This window comes from Eleutherodactylus coqui, chromosome 1 (assembly GCF_035609145.1).
Source record: "Eleutherodactylus coqui strain aEleCoq1 chromosome 1, aEleCoq1.hap1, whole genome shotgun sequence".
NCBI classification, from domain to species: Eukaryota; Metazoa; Chordata; class Amphibia; order Anura; family Eleutherodactylidae; genus Eleutherodactylus; species Eleutherodactylus coqui.
This window is the reverse complement of record NC_089837.1, coordinates 376,580,410-376,599,130: the sequence shown is the minus strand read 5'-3', so window position 1 is coordinate 376,599,130 and position 18,721 is coordinate 376,580,410. Positions and strand designations below refer to the sequence as shown.

The following is an 18,721-nucleotide window of genomic DNA, read 5'->3' as shown; positions in this document are numbered from 1 at the left end:
TAATCTGAAAATGTTCTCTGTTTCTAATTAACATCCTAAGACCGCCTGAGCCTTTAGGTTCCATCAGCGTTTCAAAATGGTCAGGATCATAGAATGGTAGAGTTGGAAGGGACCTCCAGGGTCATCTGGTCCAACCCCCTGCTCAATGCAGGATCACTAAATCATCCCAGATAGATGTCTGTCCAGCTTCTGTTTGAAGACTTCCATTGAAGGAGAACTCACCACCTCCCCATGTAACCTGTTCCACTCATTGATCACCCTCACTGTCAGAAATTTTTCTCTAACATCTAATTTGTGTCTCCTCCCTTTCAGTTTCATCCCATTGCTTCTAGTCTTTCCTTGTGCAGATGAGAATAGGGCTGATCCCTCTGCACTGTGACAGCCCTTCAGATATTTGTATACAGCTATTAAGTCTCCTCTCAGCCCTCTTTTTTGCAAACTAAACATTCCCAGATCCTTTAACCATTCCTCATAGGACATGATTTGCAGACTGCTCACTATCTTTGTAACTGTTCTCTGAACTTGCTCCAGTTTGTCCATGTCTTTTTTAAAGTGGGGTGCCCAGAACTGGACACAGTATTCCAGATGAGGTCTGACTAAGGAAGAGTAGAGGGGTATAATTACCTCATGTGATCTAGACTCTATGCTTCTCTTAATACATCACAGAATTGTGCTGCATCACCAATTCCTCCCCTTTTGTATGTGCTTTTTTCATTTTTCTTCCCCAGATGTAAGACTTTGCATTTCTCCTTATGTGCAAGCTTTTCTAGATCTTTTTGAATCCTCTCTCCCTTCTCTAGTGTTAGCTATCCCTCCTAGCTTTGTGTTGTCGGCTAATTTGCTCAGTTTCATCTCTATTCTCTCCTCTATATTATTTATAAAAATGTTGACCCCCACTGGGCCTAGGACAGAGCCTTGTGGTACCCCACTTGATACATTCTTCCACTTGGATGTGCAGCCATTTATGACCACTCTTTGAGTACGATCACTCAGCCAGTTGTGAATCTACCTAACAGTTGCCTTGTCAACCCCATATTTGGTCGATGGAGGTAAAGTTCAAGAACGATCTAACACACCAAAGTTGACAAGCACACAACACAAATCAAGTACGGTAGAATCTGACCAAGAAAGCTATGCAGAAGAAACCGCTGCTTATGATGGTCTTCCTATCTCCAGACCCATCTTCAAGAAGATAATCAACAAAGCTTTGGACCCAGTCCTGAAAGATCTTTCTGACATCAAACTAGACACAGGGTAAATTGGACATAGAATAGAATCCTTAGAAACAGTACAATCATCTATTCTAGAGTTCAGTACCTCCATCACTAAAACGTTTTTCCTCTTATCAGAATGGTTCTGCCCAGCAGGGTTAGAGGTACCATAGCAGCCTATTTAGGTGTACAGTGGTTACAGCACCATCTAGCGGTGTTTAAAATGTATAACACCTTGTTTTTCTGTCATAAAGACTAATGTATTATGGGTAGTTTGCAAGGCATTGTGGGAAGGAGGAACTTCCATCTTCAATACAGAGTTCAGACCTGCCTTCTGCACTCTCCTCTTCAAATTCCACTATTCTTGTAAAAATATATCTGGTAAGAAAGCTACCCTTGTTTCTGAGATAGTATATTATGCAGAGCTGTTCAGTGGTAGGTTGTATTGTTACTCAGGGAGTTGTAACTGTTTAGTTAGCCATGGAGAAGGACATATTCTACACACTTTTTTTTCAATGTTTCCGGAAAAATGGCTTTGGAAAAAAAAGGGAAAAAACTTTTTTTTCGCCCAATATTTCGATTTTTTTTTTTTTTTTTTTTTTTCTCTAGACCTTCCCATCTCTAGTTGTACCGTATTATTTACACATTTCTTATAATGGATGCTGTATTGACACTTGTTCTTTTCTTCTATCCTATAGACACCTTGCTCTAAGGTTAGCAAAGAACTGGATTTCATAACCCGTTTGGACAGAAGTGAAAAAATCTTTCAAGCAAGAATGCTAGAAATTTTGAAAAAGGTTAGAAAGCATCTATTCCTTTTTTATCTTTTTCTCCAAAACAGAAACAGTATATTTGGGCTTGAAGAGGTATTTCAGGACTTTGTTAACTTTTTCTATTGATGACCGATAGGCTGGGATCCATGCAGAGACTCCCTATCTGCTGATTCCTGGCACTACTGTCGCTGTGGTCGGTGGAGGCAGCCGTAAGTGCAGACCATAACACAGTGACCTGGGTTGGTATTGCAGTGAAGCTTCAGTTAAATTCAATGGGAGCTATGCCTGCAATATAAAGCTGGGTCACTGCGCTGTGGTCAGCGCTTTCTACTGCATCTGCTGACCATAGCGACAGCGGCAGGGATCTGAGTGTCCCCTCTAGTTATCTAATGCTGACCTATCAGACATCACTAGAAAAAGTTAACACAGTTCTGGAATACCCCTTTAAGGCTAACGTACCTCAGTGTAAAACTTTTGACCTGTCCTTGAGGTGTACTGGAAATTTTCATTGGTGCAGCTCCCTCAGCAGCCGTTCTGCCCAGCATACAGTTCTGTTTCTCAGGCAGAAGGGTATGACTACTCAAGCTGTCTTAAACTCTGCTATTGCCATCTGCACAGGACCGCCGCGTGCTGTCACATTGAGCTAGTAAGGATCTGTGTGCTCCTGTCTGACTGAATTAAATATATAGTAGAAATGGTAACACTTTTCCTTGCAAAAAAAAATAAAACTTAATTGTCCAGCCTATTACTAGCCTCCTTTGAGCATATGGCAAGCTTTTGGATCCCCCATTCTTTCTTTAAGGGGGTTTTACGGGACATAAAAAAAGTTTTAAAAGGCTTGAAATGGCGGCTCTGCAACCAGTGCTGCACCTGCAGTGCTCACTGTGTGAACCCGGAAGAAGCATCAGGCGGTCATGTGCACATTCACAGGCTTCAGCAGTGATTCTTCAATGGCCACTGAAGTCTGTGAGTGGCTGAGCAATCAAGTGCACAATGAATAACACTTGACAGCCTGCCAATTCTTCCAGGTTTCATGTGGCGGGCCCTGGGGCTGCAGCTCCAGTTTAGGCTGGCAATCATTTTTGCCATACAGTTTGATTATATTGTTGCACAGTTTATCTTTTGCAGCTTCTACATATCACTGTACATAGAAACTGCAGTCTTGGGGTTTAAGGATGAGCTCTTAGTCCAATCTAACGACCACTAACTTCCATGTGTATTGGCGCTTCTATCGTCTTCCTTTATGCGGGACAAGAATTGGGTTATGGGGATGAACGATTGCAGGATTGTTCGTCCTCCTAGGCCAGATGTACAACTCCATGTTCACATGAGAAAATTTAGCGACGATCATTGAGCATTATTACGCTTGCAGAAACTGAACGATTACCAACAAACCCCTGCTAGTCTACTATTGGTGGTCTATCCTGAAGATAGGCAATCAATAGTTTACAACTGGACAAGCCTTTAAAGGGGTTGTCTGACAACCAGATACATTTCTGCAATAGCTCCAACTGTCTTTAAATAACAGACAGAACAGTACCTACCCGTCTTTTGCCACAGGAATCCAGCTAGGCTCGGACTGGCCCACCAGGGTGCCGATGAATCATCTAGTGGGCCCTACAGCCAGGAGTGCCCCCTGTACCAGTGCACATGGCGCTTTCTGTGCTACCTAACACTGTACCTCTGCCGGAGACTCTCCTCAGTGCTGATGGTGGAGGAGAGGAGGCCCATTCCTTGGCAGATCTCACTGACTTCTTTCTATAGCAGACTCTGCTCTCTCTGCTGAGGCTGCCATGCAGTCAGGCCGGGAAAGGAGGGGACCAGAGGATGCAGAGCCAGTAGGGAAGAAGAGGGGGACATGTGCGAGGAAATCTGAAGGTCCTGGATGGATAAAACGCTCCTTTGTAATAATAAATAACAATAATCTTTATTTGTATAGCGCCAACATATTCCGCAGCGCTTTCAAGCATGGGTGCACAAAGAGTACAACAATTACATGTGATACACAATCAGTTTAAAAAAACAAATAGGGTGGGGGTGGTACAGGAGGTAAAAGGGCGGGGGGGGGGAGTGAGGCATGGGGAACACAGGCAATATAGGATTTCATGTGGAAATCAGTTATTAAAAAGCAAACCGGGTGGGGCGGTATGGAGGTGAAGGGGTAGAGGTCGTATGTGATAGGCAGAGTGGAAGGTGTGGGGAGCCATAGGGAGGGGCGGGGGACTAGGTCAGAGAATTTAGTATGCCTCCATGAAGAGGTGCATTTTTAAGGTGCGCCTAAAATTTCGTGCATCGGGAATTGTCCGGATGCCATGGAGTAGAGCGTTCCAGAGAATGGGTGCTGCTCTAGTGAAGTCCTGGAGGTGAGCATGTGAGGTTCGTATTAGAGGGGTGTTTAGTCTGAGTGTGTTAACGGATCGGGGTGAGCGGGCTGGATGGTGTACAGACCGGAGGGAGGCGATGTATGGTGCGTGGCACAATGGAGAGCTTTGTGGGTGAGGAGTTTAAATTTAGTTCTGCAGTGGATGGGCAGCCAATGCAGCGATTGGCATAATGTCAAGGCGTCAGTGTAAATAGCGGCTGTTCAGTATTGAACGGCCGCTTTGTTATGTCAATGGAGAGGGGCAGGGAAGCACGAGGAGCGAAATCTTCTGCAGCCTCCCCGCTATGAGCCAGCGATACTAACTCCCGTACAGCAGCACAAGAGCGAGTAAGTGCAGGGATGAGTGTCGGGCATCGTTTACCCGAAATTCGTCCTGTCTAAATGGGCCTTTAACCACCACTGCACATGCAAAAGTGTTTAGGTCATCAGTCCTTTGTCATGGCCATTAGCCATTGGACAAAGGACTGATGTCCAAAACATGTTGACATGTGCAGTAGTGGCTTATTTTATGTATGGATTTATAAATATGAGTGTCTTAATAAAGAGGATTTTAGTTTACAAGTGGTGCTGGATTCTCACTTCTTATTTGCCTTGGAATTAACCAGTCTCGCTCTGGGACTTTTCTGTGCACATGACCTCCATTTACATCTAGGTGTTCTAATCTTTAATGTTAGCTTTTTTGTTATAGGCACACTTTTGGGTGCTTTTAATGCTCATTTTGTAATTAACATTGAATGGAGCATGATTTGGTACCTAGGTGTAGTATTTTCTTTCCAATGATTTTTATTGGTATTTTCAATAACCTAACATACAGCTGTAATTATGGTTGTGGACATCAGTATTCAATACAAAGCATTTAATACACATTCTTATTCAACATTTGGTCAGATTATGAAGATTTTTTACATAAATTTAACTGTAGCCTGTAATGGTCGGATTATTTTATAATTTTGTTTTTACTTTAGAAAACATCATTTGTTAGAAAATTTGAAGATAATAAGATCTCTTATGATTCACCAGAAACAAGTTCCTCAGAACATTGGGCTTCTTTCACACGAGTGTATATTGGCCGGCCGTGAAAACGCCGGCCAATATGCACTTCCATCTGAGGCGTAGAAGCTCATCTAACGTTTGTGCGCCCATTCACATGGCATGGGCCCGGTGCATATGCACCGAGCCCACCATGCCGTGGCCAATTTCCCCTCCCTCCCCATCGCAGGCTCACCTGTCGTCTCCTCCCCGCTCGTTCTGTGCAATGGGAGGGGGCGGCGCGGAACTAAGCGGTGCCCCGCCTCCTCCCATTGATGGCTATGAACATGGGGCGGTAACAGGGTGGCAGCTTAGCTCTGCCTACGCCCCGCCCCCTGTCCATAGACATCCATTGGAGGAGGTGGGACGGGACAGCGCTTAGCGATGCAATCGGTGAGAGGAGATGAAACTTTTTACCGGAGGCCTCCGTATTTGAACCCCCAACGTGATCCTCCTCTGTGAACTTTCCCGGATTCTGCACATGCGACCACCGGCAAAACACTGGACACATGCGCAGGAGTCGGGGAGCCCAGGAAATTTAAAATCTCCTTGCTCCCGGCAATCAACAGTCACCAAGAGCAGTGACCTCGTTCTGTGGTCCCCAGTCACGTGATAAAAAGGTAGCGATCTACTTTAGGCCGGTCTCAAATAACCGAATAGGAATCACAGATTCTGCATGCGTCTGATCCGCGGTAATACGCGGATCAATCGCATTGGATTGCAGAATTCCGCTCACATTAGTAGGTCGGAATTGCGTAATCCACTCGCAGAAAACAGAACGCAGCATGTTCCATTTTACTGCGGATATCCGTGTCATGCCATTGGTCGTGGATATACCCGCAGCCCATACGCATCTACATTATGTACAGGCTGCGGATACCCGTGTAATCGCTAAGCAATGGTGCAGGAAATACAAACAAAAAAAAGGTGTACTGCACATGACCGCCCGTGTAAGTACTCAGTTATACGCAGTACATTACATGGCCATACACAGCGCCACAGCCGGGCTCACAGCTGGGATCCGCTGCGGGCCTCCGCAAGTGGATTCCACATAAGGCCATGTGAGCCCGGTATTATTCAGACCGCGACCTGTTATACGTAATTTACAAGAAGCTCCAGGAGCTTGTCGAGCGCCTTCTGTTTGAGACAGCCGCACCTCAGCAAGCTTACGAAGCCTCACAGAGCGCCACTTTTTACACCTCATTCCTGCTGATCAAGAAATACCTCACAAAAAGCATGAGAGGAGGGGGAATACCCAGTTTTATTGCCCCATGTGCCCTTTCCCAACCAGCCTCCGTAATTACCCCTGTCTTCGGAAATACCACACAGTTCACATTATTACTTTTATCTAAGATTTAGGAAATGCCAAAAATGGTGGGGGGGGGGGGGAGATTTTTTTAAGGTGTCAATTATTATTCCGTACAAGTGGGCAATGGGGCCTGGAATTTATTCAGTTGTGCCCTGTAATCCAACTCATGTTCCCTGCATTATAGGCCTAGCCATGTGTCCTATAAGTAGATTAGGGCCACAATGGGAATGTTTCTGAACACGGGACAAACGGGGGGATCCATTTTGGGGTGAAGGTCTTCATTCCTATGTACACTGTACAAAAAAACTATTTTAAATTGCCAAAAAAATAAAAATCGTAATTTTTTCCTTCTGCTTTGCTTAGATTCATTCAAATACTGTGGGGTCAAAATATGCAGTACACCCCTAGATGAATTCGTTAAGGGGTCTAGTTTTCAAAATGGGGTCATTTGTGGGGGTTCTTTATCGTTTTGGATGCTCAATGGCTCTACAAGTGGGCAATGGGGCCTGGAATTAATTCAGTTGTACCCTGAAATCCAACGGGTGCTCCTTCTATTATAGGCCTAGCCATATGTCCTGTAAGTAGATTAGGGCCACAAGGGGTATGTTTCTGAACACGGGACAAACAGGGGTATTCATTTTGTGGTGAAAGTCTTCATTCCTATGTGTGTTGTACAAAAACAGTTTTTTAAATTGATACAACCGCCAAAAAAATGAAAATTGTAATTTTTTTCCTACTGTTTTGCTTAGATTTATTCAAAAATTGTAGGGTAAAAATACATAGTACACCCCTAGATGAATTCGTTAAGGGGTCTAGTTTTCAAAATGGGATCATTTGTTTGGGTTGTCTTTCGTTTTGGCCGCTCAAGGGCTCTACAGTGTGCAATGGGGCCTAAATCACCTTCATCCTAAATTTCTGTTCTGAAAGCCACAGACTACTCCTTACATTTTGGGCCCCGTTGTGCATCCAGATATAAGATTAAGGTGACTATGGGTATGTCTCTGAACACGGGACAAACAGGGGTATCCATTTTAGGGGGTGCAAGTCTTCATTCATATGTGTGCTGTACAAAAAAAGCTGTTTTAAAATGACAGAATTGCCAAAAAAACGAAAATGACAACTTATTCCATTTTACTTTGCTTGAATTAATTCAAAAACTGTGGGGTCAAAATGGGCAGTACACCCCTAGATGAATTTGTTAAGGGGTCTAGTTTTCAAAATGGGGTCACTTGTGGGGGTTCTCTATGGTTTTGGACGCTCAAGAGCTCTACAAGTGTGCTATGGGGCATAAAAGGCCTTCAAGCAAAATTTCTGTTCTGAAAACCACTGACTACTCCTTACATTTTGGGCCCCGTTGTGCATCCAGACATAAGATTAGGGCCACAATGGGTATGTCTCTGAACACGGGAGAAACAGGGGTATCCATTTTGGGGTGTATATATTCTTATTTTCTTGTAAACTGTAGGAAAAAAAATATGTCTTTAAAATGACATATTTGCAAAAATATGAAATTTTATTTTTTTTCTCCTCTAAATTGAATTAATTCCTGAAAAAAAACTGTGGGGTCAAAATGCTAATGACACCCCTCAGTGGATACATTAAGGGGTGTAGTTTTTAAAATGGGGTTATTTGTGGGGGTATCTATCATTCTGATGAGCCTTTGCAAACTTGGCTTGGTGCCGGAAAACAAACTGTTCCTCAAAATGCTGAAAAGTAATGTTAAATTTGTACGTCATCTAAATGGTTAAAAAAAAAACACGAAAGTTTGTCAAATGTGCATTTAGAATAAAGTAAACAGATGGAAATATATATCCTATCAAAAATGTGTACAGTATGTTTCCACATATTTGAGATATTACAGTTGAAAATGTGAAAAAAATGACAATTTTTAAAAAATGCTTCCAATATTTGTACTTTTAATAAATATACACAAATTATATCGGTCTCTTTTTACAACCTAAATGATGTACAATATGTGACGAAAAAACAATGTCAGAATCACTTGGATATGTAAAGCCTTTACGGAGTTATGATATGTTGAGTGACACATGTCAGATTTCCAAAATTTGGCTTCGTCACTAAGGGGTTAAAGGGAAAATATCGTAAATTGCCCACTAGGATTAGTTATAATTAAGGAGCCTCTTTAATGAGTTGATTTGCAAACTTCCTCTAGATCTTTGAAGAGAAAAATGCAGCCATTGTTGGCTGCCCTCAAGTCTCTTTCACGCGGCCGTAGGTGTTTTCATATGTGCGCCCGCCGTCGCGGTAAAAAGCATGAATGGGTGCACAAATCTAACATTTGTGCACCTGTTCAAACGGCTTGGACCCGGCGCATATACGCTGAGGCCGCCATGCCATCATGCCGTTGCCCTTCCCATTCCCTCCCCCTCACCGGCTCATCTCCTCTCTCCTCCAGCTGTTTGCAACAGGAGGGGACATGGCAGGGCTAAGCTCCCGCCCCTTGTCCGCAACCCGCAATGGGAGAAGGTGGGACGGGGCGGCGCTTAGCCCCCCTCCCTCCCATTGCAAACAGCTGGAGAGAAGGGGGAAGGAGTTTAGCAGTCACTCTGCTAAATTCCCTCCTACCTCCCTTCTCCGGCCGCTGTCATTGGCTCCCATAGGAGCCCATGCAGCGTCTGATGTATTCTATTCGGAAAGATAGTTCCAAGACTATCTTTTCGGACCGGCGTTAAAGCATCCGATGCTGTATTGGCCCGGTCGGGTGCTTTTACGCGACGGGAATATGGCCGATATATACTCGTGTGAAAGAGCCCTCAGCTTGACATTTATGTAATACCTCACTGCTCAATGCTGCCAAATAAGTCCTGAAAAAAATTGATCCTACTGGAGAATATCTTTAGATTTTATGTGGAGAAGTTGTATACCTCACCCAGTGTCCATCCTGGCCCGAAAGCTGTCACAAAGCCAAATTCAATCCTGATCTTGTGGACAGATATAACTGTAAGGAGTGGATGCAGGAGATGTTTTACATGTGCTGGTTCTGCCAGACTTGCTGCAGGAGATCTGTTCTACATGTGCTCTAATATTTTATCCTTATGAGTAGACTAGTAATTATTAGGAAATTATAGTACCAGTGTTTCTGGTGGCGCAATGTGCCTCAGCCCATCGGATCTCTGTGGTGGCGGTAGCTCGATGTCTTCTGTCAGGACCGCTGAGTTGGGTCTGAGATAATAATGGCTTAGTTGTATTTTCATTTTGTTATTTTTGTCCTTCCCTTTTCAAGAGCCCTATCTTTGTTGTTCTTCTGTCGGTCAGGCTCTGTGTTTTATATATCCTATAGGGCCTGCGATGACATTACCAGGGGGAGGTGCATGAGAAAAACCCTCATACATTACTTTATACCAAACTGCAGAATGGCTCCTTCCAAAGCAGTGACGTCATCGCAGGTCCTTTTAGCCCACCAGATCTCTATGGTGGCATAGGTCAGTGCCTTCTGTCAGGACTGCTGAATTGTGTCTGACATATTAACGGCTTAGTTATATTCTCATTTTGTTATTTTTGTTTCCCCCCCCCCCCCCCCCCCCCCCTGTCCTTTTCAAGAGCCCTAAGGCCTCCTGCAAACCGGTGTATTTGCATTGCAGAGTCTGCGGCGGGCGTCCGCCTCCGGATTCTGCAGAAAATACAGCCCATAGTATTCAATGTCAAAACGCCATTTCATCTCCACAAGCAGAAATTTAATGCGATTTTCTGTTCGCGGAGAATATATCGGGGCATGCTGTGATTTTGTGTGGGTTACGCACAGCTGGCTTCCATTGAAGCGCTGCGGAATTATCGCCAGATACGTGTCACCCCTCCCCGTCTTCCCCCCCGTCCCCCAGCGCCGGCGGCTACTGTGCATGCATGGCGGAGTGCCAGTCGACACATCCACAGCGTGTGCAGAAGCCGCCGGACAGGTAAGCTGGGGTCACCGGCCGGGCATCGGGTCAACTCCGCTGTGGGAATTCCGCATGCGGGGTCCGACCCGTCCTTGTGCAGGAGGCCTTACTTTGTTGTTCTTCTGTCGATCAGGCTATGTTTTATATATGTTGTAGGACCATCAATGACGTCAACAGGGGGTGGAGCGATGACGTCACCAGGGGTGGAGCATGAGAAGCACTCACAAGTGTGTTTTCCTTGTTGCATGCACACCTCCGATCCTTTCTCATGAAGGATTTGAGAGGCATAGATCTTGGGATTGTAAGGGAGTCCCTCAGTCAGACCCCCAGTGATACAACAAACTGGCTGTGGACAAAAATATGCAAACACCGTACAAAATGCATGCCTTAAGTTACATCGGATTATAAATCATAATTCACAATACTACCAGTAAATTTTAACTATATGAACAATACATGTAGAATCCGATTTAAAGTAGTGGTAATATAGCATAAATGCTGCCGGGCAGAAGTGAACATCTGCCTGAGCAACAAGGTTCCATTGATCAGGGGTTTGAGCCACTCAGCTGCTGTTATCAGCTGGCTCCCAAAACCACCAAGAGCAGGGCAAGAGGTGAAGTGAACACAAATATGGTGGGAAAGCTCTCAGGCAAGCAGAGGTCAAAAGGGCAGGTCAGTGCTAATGATTAAAATCCCATGCGGATCCCTCCTAATGGTCTGAGATTTATACCTGTGTAGTACATCGGAATTAGTACGCAGCGCTGTATTTGTTGCATTATCCAATGATCTGTTTAACGGCGCCAACACATGGTAAGCGTCATTTGTCTTTGAGACAGTGTTCTGCGCAGTTGTGAGGGAATCATGGCAGAGCTCATGGAATTGCAACGTGGCCAAATTGCTAGGGGCCATATGGTGCGTGCCTCTGTAACAAAGGTAGTGGAAGTTTTTATCCAAGATTATGACCGTATACAGTAAGACTGGAAAAAATGCATCCGACAAAAACCAGCATGGATGGAAGTGTGTGTAAGTGACAGAGACAGACAATTATTGCATAGGGCTGTGATGACAAAAGTGACTGCTAGGCTGAATACCGTGCTTACAAACCCTATCAGTACCAAAACAGTGCAAAGGGAACTTCACAAGCAGAGCTTATATAGTCAAGCTGCCATTCCAAAACCACTCTACAGTGATCGAAATGCTACTCAGAGAGGACAGTGGTATATAAGTAATAAAACCTGGATTATGGAGCAATTGAAGAAGGTAATTTGATTGGATGAGTTGACCTTTACACTGTTTACGACTTATGGTCGAATTTACATCTGGAGGATGCCATCCCAAGCTTACGATCCAGATTGTTTGCTGCTAAGAGTGAAACATGGTGGGGGTTCCATCATGGTATGGGCAGCCATATCATGGTATTTTGCCAGGACCCATTATTATCCTTTACGGTCGTGTCACTGCCAATGATTATGTGACCAATTTGAGGAACCAGGTTGCTCAAATTCACCCAGTTCCTAGGAGACTGCAAGCAGTTCTAACAGCCAAAGGTTTGGTGTTTCCATATTTTTGTCCAGCCCCTATCTAGTGCATAGGGAATAAATCTCATAGTGGGAAAAGCCCTTTAAGGTATTTATTCATTTGAGAAGGTGCCACATTGAAGTCGGTTATCTAGCTGTAAGTTTCTCACTTCTTATATAAGTGTTTCTTCACGAAAGAGAAATGTTCCATAATATGTAATGTATTCTCTAGTGAACTAATAAGAAAAAGGTGATCTGTTTCCTGGTAATCCAGCGAGGAGATTTAATGTTCCAGCGTGCCTGAAGATGGGAAACGGTGGCTGGTGATTTTGTGGTTGACGCTAGGAAAGTCTGTACTTTGTTCAGGTGTAATCTCTTAGATATAGAGAAAAGACGGGATATTTACCGACAACTTACTGCGGGGACTGTCAAACTTTGTTAGAAGAGGAAAATGTGTCATATTTCCAGCTCAGTCCTTGAGGCAGGCACATGCAACAGCGTCAAGAGGATCGTGTACAGCAGCTGGCTCATCATGGCCTATGTAGGCTTGCATTGTATTGCTTTTAGCTCTACCTGTGAGATCTCCGCTAGGATACTGTAAAGGGAGCCCGAGCTGGGTTGGCTAACAAGTGCCCTGGTGGGAGCTGGCAATAAGCGGTTTGATTAGATGGTGGGGGACTGCAGCTCCATGATGGCCAATCACACAGGGTCTTGCTCTCCAGCAATGTCTGCAGGCTATGCAGCAGAGCCTCAGAGTCAGCCAAACTAGTTTGGTCCAGCGGAACACTACCAGTAGAGAGCCGAAGAAGGGTCATGTGCCACGGCCTAATGTGGTCAGGGATGGAAGAAAGCAGCCTTGCTTTTCTAACCCTGGACAATCCCTTTAAATTTCTATGGAGTAGCTAGAGCTCCATTAAAATGTGGCTGCACAAAAGGTACCACCCCCATTTGCCTTACGAGGTGCTTCTAAAAAGCAATATAGCACCTGCCATTGGTGAGTGTTGGTTCTCCTATATGTGTTCTAGTGCCCCCTGCTTACATCTGTTGTCTTACACTTAATATAGTTTATATGGTGAATTTTAATGTATGGTTGCTGGAGGCACAATCATTGGAATCCACAGGAATCCTGAGAATGGTGCACTCTGATTTCCTCTAGCGAATGGAGCGTCAGCGCACATGCGTGACCGCCACTCCTTACACTTCTGGAATGTGTTCTGTGGGACTGACTGAGATAAGCTAGCGCTGCACTTGGCTATCGCTTTACGTCATGCATGTGAACAGCGGCTCCGTTCTCTACGGGGACTCATAGTGCGCCATTCTTGTGATTGCCAGGGGTCCCAGTGGTTGAACCCACAACGATCATACATTTATTACATATTCTATGAATAGGTGATAAATGTTTTTGGTGGTATAATTCCTTTTTAAGAATCTACAGGATGTGTAATAACCTAATTTATGGTGATTTGTTTTTTAGGTTTTTACGTTTCTGACCAAACCTGCAGTACCATAATGCGATGTGAAGGAGAAAACCCTTCTGCTAGTGGTAACACAACTTTTTTCTATTTTTTTTCTTTAATTTTAAAAAATGTTTCATGTGTACATAAAACTGTGTGCCTGTGTGTACTGGAGAAAAGAGGTTACAATGTGTGATGTAAGCACCATTTGGTGTCTTCCAAGTAAAAGTAATGGGTTTATGCAAGACAGATCTGGCACTCATTTCTAGTTTCTGTTATAACAGAAGTAAGAATGCAAATGTGAACAGAGCCAAATCCTCACCATTTTCGATTTCTGCTTGCCAACAGGGAAAAGAAACAATTTTATTTACATTCAGAGCCCTACAGCCCCTTTACTGGAAGGTGATAACCACATTCACCAGTCTCTTAGGTTGGGGGGATGTGGGTGTATCCTCGGGAGCTTGACAGTGCAGAGATAGTGAACTCAGAGCCCTCCACATGTCTCTAACCCATTGGTCCCAGATTCGGATTCTTTGTTCCTCATCCCTGATGGTCCTCGTCAAGGTCTGGTGGACTCCAAGTTAATCATTGCCTGCTGGATCAGGTCGGCGATCATGGAGGCTTACTGTCCCAAGAGAAGAACTCCAGCTCTATAGGTCACAACTCACTGCATGCATGCAGTGGGTGCATTCCGGGCGATGTCCTATAAGGTTTCTGCTCTCTAAGTTTAATGGCTGCAATCTGTTTTTAGCTTCATATGGTCATTACGTTTTTCAGGGTGCATACTTTTGGATCTTCTTACATAGCTCTTGGTCGCAGGATTCTGCAGGTGCCAAAACCCTGACTACTTTACCAGTATTTCGGGCCTACTACTAGGGATTGTTTTTGAACGTCCCAAGGTCTTCGCTGTGTCCCTCAATCACACAGGAGAGAGAAGAGGATTTTTTATTTCTCACTGGAAATGCCTTTTCTTAGATGTTTATTGGGGAACACAGCACCCATTGTTTCAGGAGAAGCGGCTGTTTTTCTGTTCTGAGATTCCCCCTTAACTACTTCTTCCATTTGTATGCTGTATTTGTTATATAGATTCAGTTAGCTTTTGGGCTTTTCCTATCTTACTGCTTGTGTATAAAGTGATTTAGCTGAGTGTCTGCAGGAGGGGTATAGCTGTTAGGAGTTAATTCTTCCTTTCCTTAGTGTCTGTCTCCTATTGGCAGGAGCTATACCCAAGGTCTTCTCCGTTTCCCCCATGAACATCCGAGAAAAGGATCGTAGAGTAATTAATCAAAGACCTGTTTCTAAACTTTTAAGTTATTAAATCTTTTATTTCACTGACTGCAAGCAGAACTTCTAAAATGGTAAGAAACTGGAAATAATATAAAATGATGCACATTCACAATTTTACAGACCACAGAACCCAAATCTACTGGTGTTCCCTGCTTGTTCATGTGTGTCTGCAGTTTGTTTTCTGGCACTAACTTAATGGATGCTTTAACCCTGCAGCTTAATGTTAAAACAGCAGTGGAGCACTAAAAGCGATTTATTGCATTGACATGTTATCATTTTCCTTTTCCAGACCACAAAGGGATTGTTTCGACATACAATAATGACTTGAGCATTATTAGCAAGATCACACATGTTGCATCACCTTTCAAGTCTTCCCAGCAAATGAATAGACGTATTGATACAAAAAACAAAGCCTGTGTCTTAGAATATCCTAGAAAGTGTTGTGTAACTGTCTGTGAAGCAGATGATCGTGGACCTTCCGACTGCAAGGAACAGAACTCTGGAAGATTGTTACCCAGTAATGATTGAGAAGCTCTGCAATCTATGGAGTTTTCAGATGGAACACCAGACAGCTGGTAATATTGTCCAGTATTACAGACGCCTCAGTTATTCCAAAAATAAAGTGTGGCAGAAATGCAGTCCTAAGCTCTCACTCACGGCCTGAAGGTTGCGAGTTCAATCCCCGCTTGCTTCAGGTAGCCGGCTCAAGGTTGACTCAGCCTTCCATCCTACCGAGGTGCACAATATGTCCTGCTCTACCCACAATAGATGAATCTGCGATTGCATCAAAGGCTTGTGTTTCCACACTATTCCACAAAGAATCAGGTTTAGGAAAGCCTGTTAACATAGTCCAAGCTCATTTTCACAGAGATATAAATTAGACAGCATTGACAGCTCAGTCAAACTTTTCTTTGACTCTCCAATCACTGCTAACCAGACCTTTCGAAGGTATCTCAGTTAATTGGACTGTATACAATGAAAGTCCTTTTCCAGGACAGAAGCAAAAGGAAATAAATGGTATTACGCCTTCTGGTTGGAGCTTAAGTGCACTTGCTAACTCATGGAAAATGTCCATTAATTCACCCAAGGCCAAATAGATCATTTATGGTCTTGCTTAAGGTCTTTATTTTGTTACTCATACTGCAGTTAAGTTTGGCAACTGATGTGTTAGGGCTCTTTAACACAGGAAACTCGGAAAGACAGTTTCTTCTGCTTACAGGTTGAATATTTTGATGAGGTTTACAGTCTTTGTAGCATTGAAATATGCATATGTTTTTTTTTTCCTTAGGATGATAATGTAATATGTGCAATAGATACAACACTGTTAATAGCATTCATTGATGAATGGGATACAAAGTATGAATCCTCAAGCTGTAACCAATCAAGACCAGAAGATCCCACCATTACAAATGACAACAAAACAAAAACGTCAAAAAACAGATTAGAAGAGCTAGAAAGAAAAATATGATTTCCAAGTCGATTGGGGAGGGAATGAATAACAATATAGTCCTGTTAACCCCTTTTGTTATATCTGAAAAACAGCTAGAAGTGCTAAACAAAGGACTACATTTTGTACCTGATGAGAATTTCAATTTATTTCAAACAATTAATAACCTGAATAGATTCTTTACAGTCCTTGCAGTCAAAAAAACATTTTTTTTTTAAAGCAAATATGGACAACAAAAACGTTAAATTAAATCTAATATAAAGGGAATTTCAACATCAATATGCAATGAATATCAAAGAAAATTTTCTGCCAAAGTATTGACACTGTTAGACCTCCAGGATTTAGAGAGGGAGAGCACCAGTATAGAAAAGAAGAATGATAGGGAAAAATTGAATATGACTATATGAAACTCTTCTTTCTACCCGATGTCAGCAAGAGTAAAGTGTGTGGAAGACTTCCAACATATGATGGAAATACAACTAAAAGAATTACAAAAACAGCCGCATAAAGTGAGGACAAAACATAGAAATCGAAAAAACAATATGAAGCGTTAATGCCTAATTAAAACATCATCATAAAGAAGTCAGATAAGGGTGGAAACATTGTTATTATGGACGCTACATTATATTCTAATCTTAAACATGAAATGCTGGACAATGATAAAATCTATAGAAAGCTATTAGTCATGCCTGGGAGAAGGTTGGAGGTGTGGTTTTGTAATTGCTCTGCCAGTCCTCAGGTCCTCCCTTTGCTCAATGCTGCTTATTCAGCTCCATAGAGGAGTAGTGGAAAGTGGAGCTCCTCTGTGCTGGGTGTACTGCTGCTTCCAGATAAGTTGCTGCGGTTTACTTTTCAGTTGTATTTCTGTTTTGCTTTGCTGTTTAGTTCATCTCTCCAAAAAAGCATGTGCAATTTATTGTACGCATCGTTACGGAAATGACGATACAAAATCTGTGGGATTTTAATTAAAAAAAATATGCTAATATGGATAAAAGCAAAAAAAGGGGGGCTTTTTTAACTTTTTTTTTTTTACATATTTCTTTACCTTTTTATACACTTCTTATGTCCCTGTAGGGGACTTGTACAATAGCACCTATGATAAGGCATTGTAGGACTTCTGTCCTGCAATGCCTTATCGCTTGTATTAGCGATTATAGGCACTGGCAATTCAGGACACCTGTAGCTGGCATCCTGTTACCATGGGAACCTGTCGGCCTTTCCGCAAATACATCACAAGAGTCCGATGATGAACCCTTTACAAGCCGCGATGCAACCCCGCTGTTGCAGTGGGAGGCTGGCTATCAGTGACAGCCGGCTCCCGCTGCCAGATAACACAAGATTTTTTATGATCTTGCGCTATCCCCAGGGCATAACTGTACCCATCTGCCAGGATGTACAGTTATGCCCTGTGGCAGGAAAGGGTTAAAGATAGATCAATCTATTTCTCTGATTTTTTTGTAAATAATAGCTATGTTAAGGAGAATTTTAAAGAGATTTTCTTGTGTGTTATGTCTGTGCAGGGGGCCAGACATGTGCTTTATGTGCAGTCCCGTTCTGTGTCTACTGCGTGTAAACAGTGTTGTGTCCTGTGTTTTGTGCACTTCTCCAGGTTTCTAATCAGGGATAGCCAGGTCCCAGATAAAGACAGTGGGGCCAACCTTATCGGGATGATTACCCCACTTTTAGGCAGGGGTTCCCCACTTTCCCTGATTAGTAAGGGATAGGGGTCCTTCCATCATTGCCTAGAGAGGTGCAAGTTGTGAGTGCATATCCTGTGTGAGCATTTCCAGCTTTAAAAGGACACACTTGCGTCCATTCTGAGAAGTGGCGCTTTAATGCGCTGAGCGGACCTAAAAAGGACATCCTAAAGCCACATGTGTTGCCTTTCATGGCAGGGCTTCCAAGAGGTTTTGCAACACGCAGCAAGGGTGTCACAGGAAGGCCTCTACAAAATTACCACACTTCTGAGGCTGCCCAGTCGCCGGATTATTACCCATAAAACATGTGTCATCTGGGACACCAATTTCAACAGCCTATATGAGCTTGCCCAATCTAAAGGCTGTTACAGCAAATGTGAACCAATATGCCACACGATACCATACAATTTTCCAAGTCCACCTGTATCCCATCTTACATCCAAGCTAGAGGCGGCCCAACAGGGTACTAGAGCCTCCCTTCAAGCGTTCAGTTTTCGGCAATAAATTATCTTTTTATCAACATTACAATCACAGATATAAAGTTTCATATGATTCAGAGAACTCCTAGGCACTTGATTTTTTTATTTTTTTTTTTAAATTGGTGTATTTCAAAACTTCAGTATGGCAGTCGATGGTATTTCTGACGACATTGTATTAAGACTCGTCTTAATGGGCAAAGATACATGGAGGCCTCAGAAGGCTGCCATGACACCCAGAC

General features: G+C 43.3%; 1 long non-coding RNA gene across 1 annotated transcript; it reads left to right on the top strand.

Moving 5' to 3' along the window:
- Window positions 1-1,914: 1,914 nt before the first annotated feature.
- Window positions 1,915-17,303, top strand: LOC136612425 (uncharacterized). Its single transcript, XR_010790391.1, has 3 exons — window positions 1,915-2,008; window positions 13,593-13,661; window positions 15,149-17,303. It is a non-coding gene; the product is annotated as an uncharacterized lncRNA (long non-coding RNA).
- Window positions 17,304-18,721: the final 1,418 nt, after the last annotated feature.